At 41.7% G+C, this 14,216-nt stretch overlaps 1 protein-coding gene across 12 annotated transcripts in view; it reads right to left on the bottom strand.

Moving 5' to 3' along the window:
• POC1B (POC1 centriolar protein B) overlaps window positions 1–14,216 on the bottom strand; it is a 93,172-nt gene that overhangs the window by 50,946 nt on the left and 28,010 nt on the right. The window lies entirely within an intron of this gene.

Here is a 14,216-nt window from a genome sequence, read left to right on the forward strand (position 1 = left end):
CTACTCATCCCACTAACCCTGTACCGAAGCTTTTTGGAAGAAACAGATTGACACGTTGAAGATGAAATTAAACAATACACCACCAAAAAAGAAAAAAAAAAATCGACTCCCCAAGCCTGTAACTTCCTGGACTTCAGGAGGCTGGAAATCTCCAGTCGATAGCTCACTTACACAGAATTGAAGGCCCTGATTCATGGATACATCTATCTTCCACATGTCTCATTAAAAAAACAAATGAGACAATTCTCAGACATCTCATCTACTGTTTTTATGCACTCTCTTGCTTTAAGAACCTTTCTACGGTTCATTTTTTTCCCCTAAGTGATAGGGGAAAAACAGAAAAACATAAGACCAAGAAAAAAGCCCAAAAAATTTTAGACTATTAGGAAACTATGAACAGTATTTTTATTATTAATACTTTAGCAATAACAAAAACCAAAAACCACTTAGCTCATAGGCAGATTATGTTTCAATTTTCTTTGTACTTTTCCTCTATGCCCAGATGACTATAAAGGTCATCGATTAAGGGTATGGGTTATTGAAGGGGTTTTTTGTTTTGTTTTGTTTTCTTCCTTCTCTCCTACTCTCTCCTCTCTCCCTGTTTTGTTTTGTTTTTGTTTTTAATTCATGAGAGGCAGAGACCTAGGCAAAGGGAGAAGCAGGCTCCATGCAGGAAGCCTGATGTGGGCCTTGATCCGGAGACTCCAGGACCACATCCTGGGCTGAAGACAGGTGCTCAACTGCTGAGCCACCCTGGGTGTCCCCTCCCTCCCTGTTCTTAAGGCTGACCTAAAAATAATTCTTCCTGACAGAAACTTTTAATCTGTCATTTAGACTTGCCATATAAAAAAAGGGTGCACAGAAGCATAATTAAGTTCTATGTGAGGTACTTTTTTTAAAATTCCAGAAAGTAATCTTCCATGCTACTCAGCATGGAAGATTCAGTTTGATTTCATAATAACACAATTTTTTATTAATGTTTACCTACAGAAAATATGTGAGGAAGATCCACATATGAAGGACAGTATTATAGAAATGCTTCAAATAGATAATATGCATTTTACACAGATCCTGGGGAAGGAAAACCTATTCAGTATCCTCACAAAAATAAATTTTGCATAATAATGCAACTAATACAAGGATTCAAATTGCTTCTTAATAAGTTATCTTTTAGAAATCACTTAATGTGAATATTTTAAAAAGTATTTCTAAGAGATTACTTGATTTTTATATTTTAAGAAAGCAATGATGAAAGAATGGTTAATAAAATAGAATGTCCAGATTGAAAACAAAGCCTAATAATACTCACCCTTTGACATTACTGGTCAAATACCACCACCTCCATTATTGTCATTACCCTGCCTACATTTACTGAGTACATATGTCTTAGAATAGTTCCTAATACATTACCTATAGCAACTCACTTAATCCGCCAGATAATCCTATAAAACAGGTGCTACTGGTAGCCTCAATCTACTGGTGAATGTACCCAGCCACATTAAGGATCAGTAAACTGCCGGAGTCACACAGCCAGGAAGATTTGAACCAGACAGTCCGGCTCCACAGCCAAACCTCTTAGCCATTCTGCTTAAGTACCTGACAGAAAAGACACTTTCTTCAACTGGCTAAATGATTTAGAGCACAGTTCAGTGTGGCTTCTGGGTAACCACAGCAAATCCTAGAATGAAGGGAAACCATGAGGTAAGTGTTCTCAGGAGGCTATGTGACTGGGCTCTGACAGGCTAGCCGCTGGACTAGGCTTTAATAAAAACCTGTCTGTGTTGCCATACACTGTCAGTGTCCTTGGGGAGTTTATGGGGTAGATATTCATTCATTCATTCAAATATTTACTGTGCACCTGCCAAGAGCTCAGTCAGCACTAGGCATCGTCCTGGGTAATGGAGATAGAGTGGTGAATGAGACTGGTAAGATTCCTGCCCACATGAGGTTTTCATTCTAGAAAGGGCACACAGATAATATCATTTTAGATAGTGCTAAGAGTCTGTCACAGAAAGGTGCCAATTCGTCAGTGGAAGTTCCATGGGAGCAACAGGATTTTAAAGAAACTAGTGAATAAGGAAAAGGAGGCAGCTTGGCTGGCTAGAAATTCATCCTGAGCAGGAGGAGCTAGAGGCCGGGAGAATTTCCGGTGCTAACCAGATGAAGGGGATGAGAATGGTAGGTAAGTAGAGAGTGAAGGAGGTGCTTGAGAAGAACCTGATGCAGGGCGGGGGCTCTACTCCCAGCTCAACACAACCAAAGGCGTGCTCAGGCTTAAGGCTGTTTCCCTCCCCTGGAAATAGGTGAGCATCAATAAAACAGGCTTCTCTTGGTCCTGACTTTGGTCAGGAAAGAATCGTCCTTTCCTTTGTCAGGGCTTACACGTCTAACTGGGTTATTACTTTTAAGAATGTTAAGAGGATATAACATTTCTGCTGAGACATCAACAGATTTCTACCTAATTCAGCACCACGTAACTACCTTTTAAAACCTCTAGAGAAAAAAAATAATAAAAAATAAATAAATAAAATAAAACCTCTAGAGAGGGGCGCCTGGGTGTCTCAGTCAGTTAAGCATCTGCCTTTGGTTTGGGTTGTGATCTCAGTGTCCTGGGATCAAGCCCTGCATCAGGGTCCCTGTTGAATGGGGAGTCTGCTTCTCCCTCTCCCTTTGCCCCTCCCCCAGCTTGTGCCCCCCCCCCCTCTCTCTCTCTCTCTCAAATAAATAAAATCTTTTTTAAAAAATTAAAAAAAATAAAACTTCTAGAGAGTGTGTCACTGAGATGGACATCGTATTAGTCAATAGTGACTAATGGATTAGCACACATGAACTGTCTGTAAGGTATCCGGGAAATTAACTCAGCTACTATTCAATCTCTTAAACATACTGATACTCATTTGAGACAATCAGAAAATTAGTGAACTTCTTTCTAGAACAAACGGTTCACAAGTCCCTGAGAATAGCCCAGTTGTGTAACAGGATTTCTTTAACTTGTAATCTATGCAGTTTCTGAAACTGCATGTTAAGATTGTATTATTATATGCACAGCCATAGAGTTATCCCCTCATTAGAGAGCCAAAGGGGTCCATGAACCATGACAAGTTTCAAAATGCTTTCATAAGAATTCAAAATTTTCCTTTGGAAATTTATTATCATGGGAATGAATATTCTATAAAAAGACAATTCCAGGGATCCCTGGGTGGTGCAGCGGTTTGGCGCCTGCCTTTGGCCCAGGGCGTGATCCTGGAGACCCGGGATCGAATCCCACGTCGGGCTCCCGGTGCATGGAGCCTGCTTCTCCCTCTGCCTATGTCTCTGCCTCTCTTTCTCTCTCTCTCTCTCTTGTGTGTGTGTGTGACTATCATAAAAAAAAAAAAAATTTAAATAATAAAAATAAAAGACAATTCCAGCCCTCAAGGGTCTGACACCAAACAGAGTAGGTCTGTTCCACATCCCTTAAGAAACAAATCAGTAGTAACTGGTACTCTGAAGCCAGCAGCTATTCTATAGGACGGGGAAGCAGTAAAAATAAGTGGAAATAACACTGCCCAGTCAGTACACGGTCCTGAATTCTAGGGCCAATTCTGCAACTGCCCAGCTATGTAACCTTATAAAATTCAAAACCACACCGGCCACTGTTTTCTATTTGTATAATGAGGGAGTTTGGATTGCATTCAGACCTAAACTTTCACAGACTCATTTAAAAAAAAAATACACTGGCAGTCTCAGAGTTTGCTTTGGTGGGATTTTGTGTTTGCATACTGAAGGTGAAGTTCAAGGCAATAAACACAACATTTATGGTTTTTTTTTTAAGTGCTGGTCAGCATCAGAAGGGAATCCATCTGTTAATAGCAGTAACAGGATTCATTCCTACAGCCACTGAGAGACAAAAAGCTGATGAAAGAGATATAAAAAGATTTAACTATGCCATGAAACATACTAATTATTTTTTGGGTCATTTACCATTTATATGCCCAGACTTCTCTCCTGGGATCTCCACCCACAAGTACGACTGCCTACTGGGCGTCTCCTCTTGGATATCCTGCAGGCACCTCCAACTCTAAACTTGTCCAATTCTGAACTCATCGTCTTTTTTCCCCAAACTGCTCCTTCTCCAGTGTTCCTTTTCTCAGTACTTTCTCACAGACCAGAAACCTAGGAGTCACGCTTCTGCCTCTTTTCCCCCTCACTCCCCCCCCCCCCCACACACACTCTCCAATCCATTATCAGGTTCTGTCTTTTCAAACCATTAAGGGAACTAATGTCTTCCCTTCTCTACAGGCAATAAAAGTGATCTTTAAACATGAAATCAAATTTCTCTGATTAAAACATTTTGATGATTTTGCATTTCCCCTGGGAAAAAGCCTGGCATCCTTACCACTACTTGCCAGGTCCTCCAGAGTCAGCCTTCCTGTCTCTGCATCACCCTACTTACTCTTCCTGGGACACATGCCTTTCCTCTCAGGTCCTTGCTCCTGCCTCAGGAAGTTTCCTCCGTGCTATTCCCTGTGCCTCAAATGCTGCCCCCTACTCTTTATCTAGTTTAAAATACTTAAAAGGATTTTACTCATCCAGCAAGTCTCCGCTCAGTGTCCCTTCCACAGGAAATCTTCCGGGCCACCCCCACCCCCAGGTTAGTTCCTCAGTGTGTATTCTTAGAGCAGCTCATCTTCACACTTAGGTCACACCAAGCATTCCGTTCACTTCTCCAAAAGACGTAAGCTCCAAAAAGACAGAAACCACATCTGTCTCATTTACTGTTGCACCCCCAGACACAGTATATGGCACTGAGTAGGCCTTTAGTAAATATTTAAGGTAGTAAAAAGAAAATTTAAAGAGAATTGGGGAGAGCCCGGGTGGCTCAGCAGTTTAGCGCTGCCTTAGCCCAGTGATCCTGGAGACCCAGGATCGAGTCCCACATCGGGCTCCCTGCATGGAGCCTGCTTCTCCCTCTGCCTGTGTCTCTGCCTCTCTCTGTTTCTCAAATAAATAAATAAAATCTTAAAAAAAAAAAAAAGAGAGAGAGAGAATTGGGCGCAGTTTAATATTATAGCCAATGAAAGCTGATGTCTTTACAATTTGGGGGTGCCTGGGTAGCTCAGGTCATGATCCCAGGGTCCTGGGATGGAGCCACACATTGGGCTCCTTACTCAGGGGAGAGCCTGCTTCTTCCTCTCTCTCTGCCTGCTGCTCTGCCTACTGGTGCTCGCTCTCTGTCAAATAAAAAAAAATAAAATGTTAAAAAAATTTTTTGCAATTTGTTGTGCAGTGTGAATATATCTAATGACACTTAACTGTATACTTTAAAAGGTTAAAATGGTAAGCTCTATCTTACCACTATAAAGAAAAATCTCTGCAATTCAGATGGTCAAAGATCACTTGTAACACCACCAACAACTGAAAATTAAAGGTAGATTTTTTCCCCCTAAAAATTAATACTGGGGATCCCTGGGTGGCGCAGCGGTTTGGCGCCTGCCTTTGGCCCAGGGCGCGATCCTGGAGACCCGGGATCGAATCCCACGTCGGGCTCTCGGTGCATGGAGCCTGCTTCTCCCTCTGCCTGTGTCTCTGCCTCTCTCTCTCTCTCTCTCTCTGTGACTATCATAAATAAATAAAATAAATAAATAAATAAAAATTAATACTGGAAAAGCAATAATGTTGGAAAAGTTGTCTCAATAGGCTGTACTTATTTTTGATGGAGGATACCACAAAAAAGCATGTTATCCTAGAGTATACATTATTTTTAAGAACACAGGGCTATAATAATTTTACCTATTAAAAAAATTCTTTGCCACTGGAAAGAGATAATATTTTCTCACCTACACATATATTTCAAATGATAAATGTTTTCTTCATTACTCATTAAAGAAAAATCAGATGTTAAGGGAAGGGAGAAGAAATGTGTGGGAAATATCAGGAAGGGAGACAGAACATAAAGACTCCTAACTCTGAGAAATGAACTAGGGGTGGTGGAAGGGGAGGAGGGCGGGGGGTGGCGGGGAATGGGTGACGGGCACTGAGGGGGACACTTGACGGGATGAGCACTGGGTGTTTTTCTGTATGTTGGTAAATTGAACACCAATAAAAGTTAATTTATTAAAAAAAATGGGAAATATAGTAAGGAAAAAAAAAAAGTCCATAGTCTCATCACTCAAAATCACACTTAACATTGCATGTATGATAGCTACTTTATCTATTATACTGTAATCATGAGTTCTGAAATTTGCCCTCCCTCCCTCACATAAACATTTTCATGTCATTACTTGCCTATAGACCTCTTTAAATGGCTACATGATCATCTAAATTTACTTAACTAGCTTTCTTCATTTGGAAAATTGGTTCTTTCCAATTTATCACCATTATAAATTATACTGAAAGCAGTATCTTTGAACACAAAGCTTTTTCTTCTGCACACAAAAGAGTATGTACTTAGAATATATTTCTAATTGTGAAGTCACTGCAACAAAGACACCTGATATATTTTGCAAATTCATTTTCTAAAAAGACTACTAATCTGGGATCCCTGGGTGGCGCAGCGGTTTGGCGCCTGCCTTTGGCCCAGGGCGCGATCCTGGAGACCCAGGATCGAATCCCACGTCGGGCTCCCGGTGCATGGAGCCTGCTTCTCCCTCTGCCTGTGTCTCTGCCTCTCTCTCTCTCTCCCTGTGTGACTATCATAAATAAAAAAATAAAAAATAAAATAAATAAATAAAAAGACTACTAATCTATGTTTAAAAGCATGAATATATTTCCTAATAGAGAGTATATCTTGAAAATATTTCTGTGGATTAAAATGTACAATCATAAACAACGGTTACCCCAAAGAACATAGTTAGCTAGTCATCACTTCTTACATGAATAGACACCATCTCTATGCCACATAGAGTAAGACTAGGCTCCAAGGACAAACTTATGATAAGTACTAAGCACAGACAGACACAAAATTTTAATTATTAAAGTCCATGCCATACTTTTAAAATTCAAATATTAAAGGGAAAAACAATTGCTCTGACCCTCTATACTCATCTAAATAAACTGTCTATGTATTAGAAGGAAGAGTAGTATCACTTGGACAATTTTTTTTTAAGATTTTATTTATTTATTCATGAAAGACAGAGAGAGAGAGAGAGAGAGAGAGAGGCAGAGACACAGGCAGAGGGAGAAGCAGCTCCATGCAGGGAGCCCGACGTGGGACTCGATCCTGGGTCCCCAGGATCACGCCCTGAGCCGAAGGCAGGCGCCAAACCACTGAGCCACCCAGGGATCCCCACTTGAACAAATTTTAATGTTTTAGTTGTTTAATTCATCTGAAAATTTTGTAAATGTATGGTATGCAATAAAGATCCCACTTTATATTCTTTTAAACAAAAATCGAATTATCTTAACTATATATTAAATAGTCTATCCACTTCCTCACTGATCGGAAATACCATCTATCATAAGCATACATGCAACTGCTTTTAGACTTTCTATGACTTATCTTCCTAATACTATACTATTATCACCATATTTTAACTTCTATAATTTTATACTGTGTTCTGACAGCTGGTTGGACAAGTTTCTTCTCAATTTTTTCCTTGTCATTTTTTTCTTGGCTATTCTTGCACATATAACTCATCCATATGAATTCTGAAATTGGCTTGGTAGGCTCCACTAAATTCCTTTGGCAGAACTTCTAGACAGAGGGAGTAATGGTTATCAGACTTACTCTCCTACTATAAACAATCATACAACTGGGGAAAATATATAAAGTAACTGTTTTTAGGCCCTGGAGAAGAGACAGCACAGGGTTGTGAATCTTGAGAGATAGATCATATGTGATGAGCACCAAATCTATCCCAGATTTATACCTAGGAGCATTTTCCAAACCACAGCTTAAGGATGTGGAGCCCAAAGAGACAGTAGCAGTCCGACTGAGCAGATGAAACAGAAATCAGAATTCAGAACTGGCCTACAGGGCTGGAATTTTGAAGGCAGGATGTGAGTGAGAGAGGAGCTATGAAGAGCAGAAACCCCTCCAAAAAAACATGCCTCCAAGCCCTCTTGAGTCTGGTCAAATACAAAGTTGCTTATGCTCTGGGCAGCAAGGCTCAGCAGAGAACAACCAAGAGCTGGAGATGAAGAAGTGAACAAAGATGCCAGAGGTTATACAGTACTGAGAGGTGTTCAAGTTCTTCTCAGACTTTGCTAAACACTTCAGGCATTTGTTTGAGGCCCTAGAAAGGCCACTAGTACTACAGCACAAATGTAAAGACTACTCTGGTTCCACCTTAAAGTAGCTTAAGTCCAAGCCTGAAGAGAATCTAGCTGAGCCAGCAGAAAGTTAAGTGCTTACCAGAAGAAAACTCAACATTTTTCTTTTAGAGATGATAGAGTAATCCATATTCTCAAATACTTCGCAATGTTTGGGCCCACAATTAAAAAAAAAATCACAAGACATACAAAGAAGCAGAGAATCTAGACCCAGATGGGACAGAGATGTTAGAATTAGCAGACAAAAACTTTAAAACAATTAATATAAATATGTTCAGGATTTAAAGGACATGATGGGCATAATGAGCAAATAAATGGGGAATCTCATGAGACACTGATAAGCTTACAGTAGATAAGACACTCCAGAAACAAAAATGCCAGGGAAGCTGAAGAAAGGCCAATAGAAACTATGCAAACTGAAGTGCAAAGAGAAAAAAAGTTTGAGAAAATGAGCAAAGCTTCAATAACCATGGGATGATATCCAGATTCAACATATGTGAATTTGGAATCCCAGAAAGAGATGAGAAAGAAATGAGGGCAGAAAAATATATGAAGAATAAACACAATTTTTCCAAATGTGATAAAAATATCAATCCATATATCCACATCATCCCATAAGCCGTGAGAAAAATATACAAAACCATAAGTAGGCTCATCATGGTCAAATTGCTTAAAAAAAAAAGAAAAAAAAAGACAAGACCTAAGAGCAGCAAAAAAAACACAGATACATTACATACAGAGGAATAACAATACAAATGACTACTACCTTCACATAAAAAAACTGCAAAGTAGAAAGTAGTGAGAAGACATCCCCTAAGTGCTAAAAGAAAAATTATCCACTAAATTAGAAATCTACATGTCAGCAAAAATATCCTTTAAAAAGGATAAACAAGAAGAGAGGATTCATCACCAGGAGAAATTCATCACTACAAGAAATAGTACCTGAAGTTTTTTTAGGCTGAAGGGAAACGATAACAGATGGAAACTTGGATCTACCTACACAAAAGAATAGAGTACTAGAAAAGGTAAAGAAGGCAGATGTACAGACCTTTTTGTTTCTTATTTTCTTTAAAAGAAAATGGCTGCTTGATGTTTTGTGGGCTCATAACATATACAGAAGTAAAACTGTTAACTGTCAATAGTTGGGTAAATGGAGATAGATTTTTTAAGTTCTCACATTAAAACTTTTTTTTTTAAGATTTTATTTATTTATTCATGAGAGACACAGAGAGAGAGGCAGAGACACAGGAGGAGGGAGAAGCAGGCTCCATGCAGAGAGTCTGACATGGGACTTGATCCTGGGACCCCAGGATCATGCCCTGGGCCAAAGGCAAGTGCTCAACCACTGAGCCACCCAGGCGTCCCTCACATTAAAACTTTTATAAGGATATAGACTATAACCTCTAGAGGTTGCTACTAAATAAAATCCAAGACAAAGAGCAAAGCTAAAAAGCCCAAAGAGGAGATAAAATGGAATACTAAGAAACAATCAATCTGAAAAAAAAATGGAGGAAAAAGTAAACAAATGAGACAAGTAGAAAACACAGAGTAAGAATGCAGACTTAAACCTAATTATAGGAAGAGTTACATAAATATAAATGGATTATGCTCTCCAATTAAATGGCAGAGATTTTCAGACCCAAATGCTTAGAAACAGTTTCCCTCTGATAGTTAAATACATAAAGCACATTCAATGGATGATAGCAGTTACCTATAGTAGCAACCCCAAACACTGTGTACAATTGTGTGAAATGACTTGTGAACACAACCTAAAGGTGACTCCAGTATAATCCACAGGAGAAAAAACTGGAATGTGAGGGTAGTTGATAGCTAACATTAACTGACACTTTATATTCATTCACTTGTTTTTAATTTTCACAAAGACTCTATGAGGAAAGTATCCTTTGATACTCATTTTATAGGGAGCCGACCAAGGTCCAGAGAGATTGAAATCATGTTCCCAGGATCACATGCCAGTGAGCCCATGCTCTTAACCACCCTGTACTGCCTCTCAGCTGAATCTAACCAACTATACTGCTGCACTTGAAAGGTACTATGTCACCCAAGAGGAGGTGCCCAGCAACCACAAATGGCAAGACTAGTCAATGTGTCTCCTGCCTGGCCCCAGGGGAGGAAGTACCTGACCAGCTGATCATGCAATTTCCTTGGCAGGTGTGTGCACATGGCAGAGATGACCCCATCACATGACCCAACCCTGAGGAAGCTATTCATCAAGATATTTTTTCAACAAACTTCCTTGCTTTAGTTCCAGGGCCCATCGACAAAGTCAGCAAAGTAGGAAAGCCTGGACTGAAGCACGCAAATATTCTAGTCCCTTTGAAAGTTAGCATTGTTATCATAAATAAGTAAATTGGCATCTGGGTTATGTTTCGGGCTCTCCTAAGTTTATTAAGCATGACTCAGTGCCCCCAGAACATTCTCATCTCTGAGTAAAAAGTGAAAATAGCACTTCTGGACCTTCACACCTTTGGAATAAAGTCCTAGACTGGGCTGGCCCTGGCAAGGCTAAATTCTCACAGGAAGTTGCACAAACAATGGAGACAGGCTGGGTCTAAGTGGGCCCCCTCAATACTCCTGTTGTCAAACTACAATAGCATGAGCCAAGAAAAAAGATAATAATAAATGCATGAGCAAGAATCTCTGAGCATGTTGTAGGGCATATACATGGAGAGTTGCCAAAGAGATGAGACCCTTAGTCATTAAATTTAACCAAATTATTTATCAAAGAACATTTCCCCCAGGGAGGTCTCTGCAGAGTTTCACATGAATCACTCATGCCAGTTAGAAAACAACTGATTAAAAAAGAGAGAGAGAGAGAAGAAAAAAGAAAACCACTTAGAACAAGGTACCAGCGAGATAAAGGCATTCCATTGAGACCAGGTGAGCTCAGTATGAAATAATCAATCTGAACAGGGATTGGCCAAAATGGGGAAAGAAAGATAGTGAAGCCCCATAAACATTCTCCATCACAACGAGCATATACAGTCCTCTTATATTTGATATACAAAATCCACAAAAATGACTCTTCCTTGAAAAAGTCCTTGAAAACCCCACCTAAGCTACCTGCACACTTCTCACTGATCCATTCAAGCCATATTTTTGCACAAATCCTCTGAGCCTTCCCCACCCTATACTGACATTGCAGTGCTTCTCACGCTGTATATGACTCCCAACACTCTTCCCTGTTGTTGGGAGATGGCTTACTGGCTCCCTCCCTTCAGTCAAAGTCACCTGAGCAGGGGCACCTGGGTTGGGTGGCTCAGTGGTTGAGCATCTACCTTTGGCTCAGGTCATGATCCCAGGGTCCTGGGATCAAGTCCCACATCAGGTTCCTTGCAGAGGGCTCCTTGCTTCCTCTGCCTAGGTCTCTGCCTCTCTTTCTGTGTGTCTCTCGTGAATAAATAAATAAAATCTTTAAAATAAACAAACACAAAGTCATCTGAGCAGAGATGCCTTCCCTGAGCTATATGTAAAAGCGCACCTTCCAACCCTACTACTCTCTACCTTGTTACCCTATAGTATTTTTTTCAGAGCACAAGCACATATCATTAACATATTTTGTAATTGTCCACCTCCCATGTGTAGAAGGAACTCTACAAGACTGGGAATTTTGTTTTGCTTTCTATGATATCTATAAAATTTAGAACAAGGCCTCTCAAGAGAATACACTATGAATAAAATACTTGTCATTCAAAGTCTAATAGGGAAGAGAATCCTAAGCAGACAGATCTCATCAACAGGATAACGCGGTGGCATAAAGGACTTATAATAAGCTTGGACTGTGAGAGTCAGAAACATTTCCTGGGGGGAAGAGAGGCAGGGCGGGACTGTGAGGGGAGGGTAGATGCAGGGGGCATTCCAGGCAGGGCAGGCAGCATGTGGAAGAGCCACAGAACATAAAAGAACATCTCACACAGGAACTCTGTGGAGCTGCAAGGAGGGGATGGTGACAGGGACAAAAGACAAGGCTGTAACAGGAAGGCAGAGCAGCATCCCAAAGCAAGGAGTCACTGACTGGTTCTGACCTGAAGAGCAGTATGAGATTCGCATTTCACAAAGGTCTCCGTGGAGACAGTAGAGCAGTGGTGGTAGGGGTGGGGTGTGAAGAATGAAGGCAAATCTGTAGAGAGGAAGAACATTTAGGAGATTACTGCAAAGGTCTCTGCAAGGGCCCTTGATGCTAAAAGCTAAGACGATGGCACTGGGGATGAACAGAAAGCAGGTGTCTTGAGTGCACATCATTGGATGCAACAATATCTCCCACTTTTCCAAAAAATGTGGCCCCATCCACTATCACATCTTATAGGAAGTACCTCTAAAAAAAAAAAAAAAAGTGAGAGTTTTTGAGGCCCATTTCTCACACACGCATACATGCAACACACACAAACACATCTAGCAAAACCAGGTAGGACCGTGTCCAGAAACCACACCATGTAATGAGGTAGCTATTCTTTCTTTCTCCACTCACTGCTCTGCTGTCCCCTGAGTCAGCATCTTTGTCAGGTCAGCTCTTTGCCTACAGTGTCCCGCAGCAGCCACAGGCTTAAATAAGCCTACAAGGTGCCTGGCTGGCTCAGCTGGAAGAGTATGTGACTTTTGATCTCAGAGTTATGAGTTCAAGCCCCATGTGGAGTACAGAGATCACTAAAATAAATAAATAAACTTAAAAAGAAAAAGGTAGAAATCGCAAGGGAAAGGCCTCCAACGAGGCTCACTAACACCCACAGGCAGGAGATGCCCTGTTCCAGATGGCAAGCCTGAGCTCCACGCCCTGTACCAGCAGAGACTAACATGAGGGGGGCTGCTGGTTGGGGTGGGGGGGCTGGTTCCTCAGGGACAACCCAGGCACCACCACCGGAAAACAAGAAAAGACGCGGGCGGACGCCGTGGCCTTCTCCTCTGATTCCTTGAGGGGGACATTTGCAGGCGCCCTTCCCTAATTCCTGAGTTCCTCCCCAAGTGATGTTGCCCCTCCGGAGGACTGGCCGGCTCCTGGCAGCACTCAGTTCTGAGCACAGTCTTCCTCACGCTCCCGACAGGCCATGTGAGGAGCCTCCTTACTGTCCCCTCCCACGGAGGTGGAGAGCCGTACACCACCTTGCCCAGGGGTCGTGATGCAGCCCAGGGAGGCCTACGAGCCCTGGCCCGGCTCACGCCAACCCTCTAAAGCAGTCGTGCTGTGAGAGGTAAGACCAATCGGTGGAGAGCTTGGGAACGATGGTGCTTCCTCCCCATTCCAAGCCCTCCAGCGTCTCCAGGTCACCTGGAGGATGAAGTCCACAGTCTTCCTCGTGACATCCATGACCCTGAGCCTTCCACACCTTCTTCCCACACCCCCGCTCCAGCCAACCTGCATCCCACTTTACTTCCTGGGCCTGGCAACAGCTGAATAGTTAACGTTCCCAGAGCATAAAATGTTTTCCCAGGCCGCAGTGCCTATTCCTGCTGCTCCCGTCTGCGAACGGCTTGCCACCCCTCCTCCCCACGTGGCAAGACACTGCTGCTTCTTCCTCCTCTGCCCATCGCATGGTGCTGGGCCTGAAATGTCTCCCCCGGCTTGGCTTTTCCTCACACAGGCCTGGTTCAGTGCCCCACCGCACACTCTCTCATCCTTCCCATAGGACACATTATTTTATAATTATTTTATATCTATTTTCCTTCCATTAAACTATAAAACATAAAAGCTCCTTGAGGCTCTGACTGCGGTTTTCATCTCTCCCTAACATGCAGCACGGATATGTGGTACGCAGCAGCGCTATGCTCATTAAATGAATATTCTCAAGACCAGAATTGTACAGTATTGGCAACCTTTTCAACCTTCATAAGTTCTCCTTCCTTATATTAGCAATACCTTTTCTTTTGCATTTATAATATACATAGATGATTCAGGACTAGAGCAAGGAATAAAACACTCCTAGAATTTACTACAGGAAGAATTTTAT

The sequence above is a fragment of the Vulpes vulpes genome, chromosome 10, assembly GCF_048418805.1.
Source record: "Vulpes vulpes isolate BD-2025 chromosome 10, VulVul3, whole genome shotgun sequence".
Taxonomy (NCBI): domain Eukaryota; kingdom Metazoa; phylum Chordata; class Mammalia; order Carnivora; family Canidae; genus Vulpes; species Vulpes vulpes.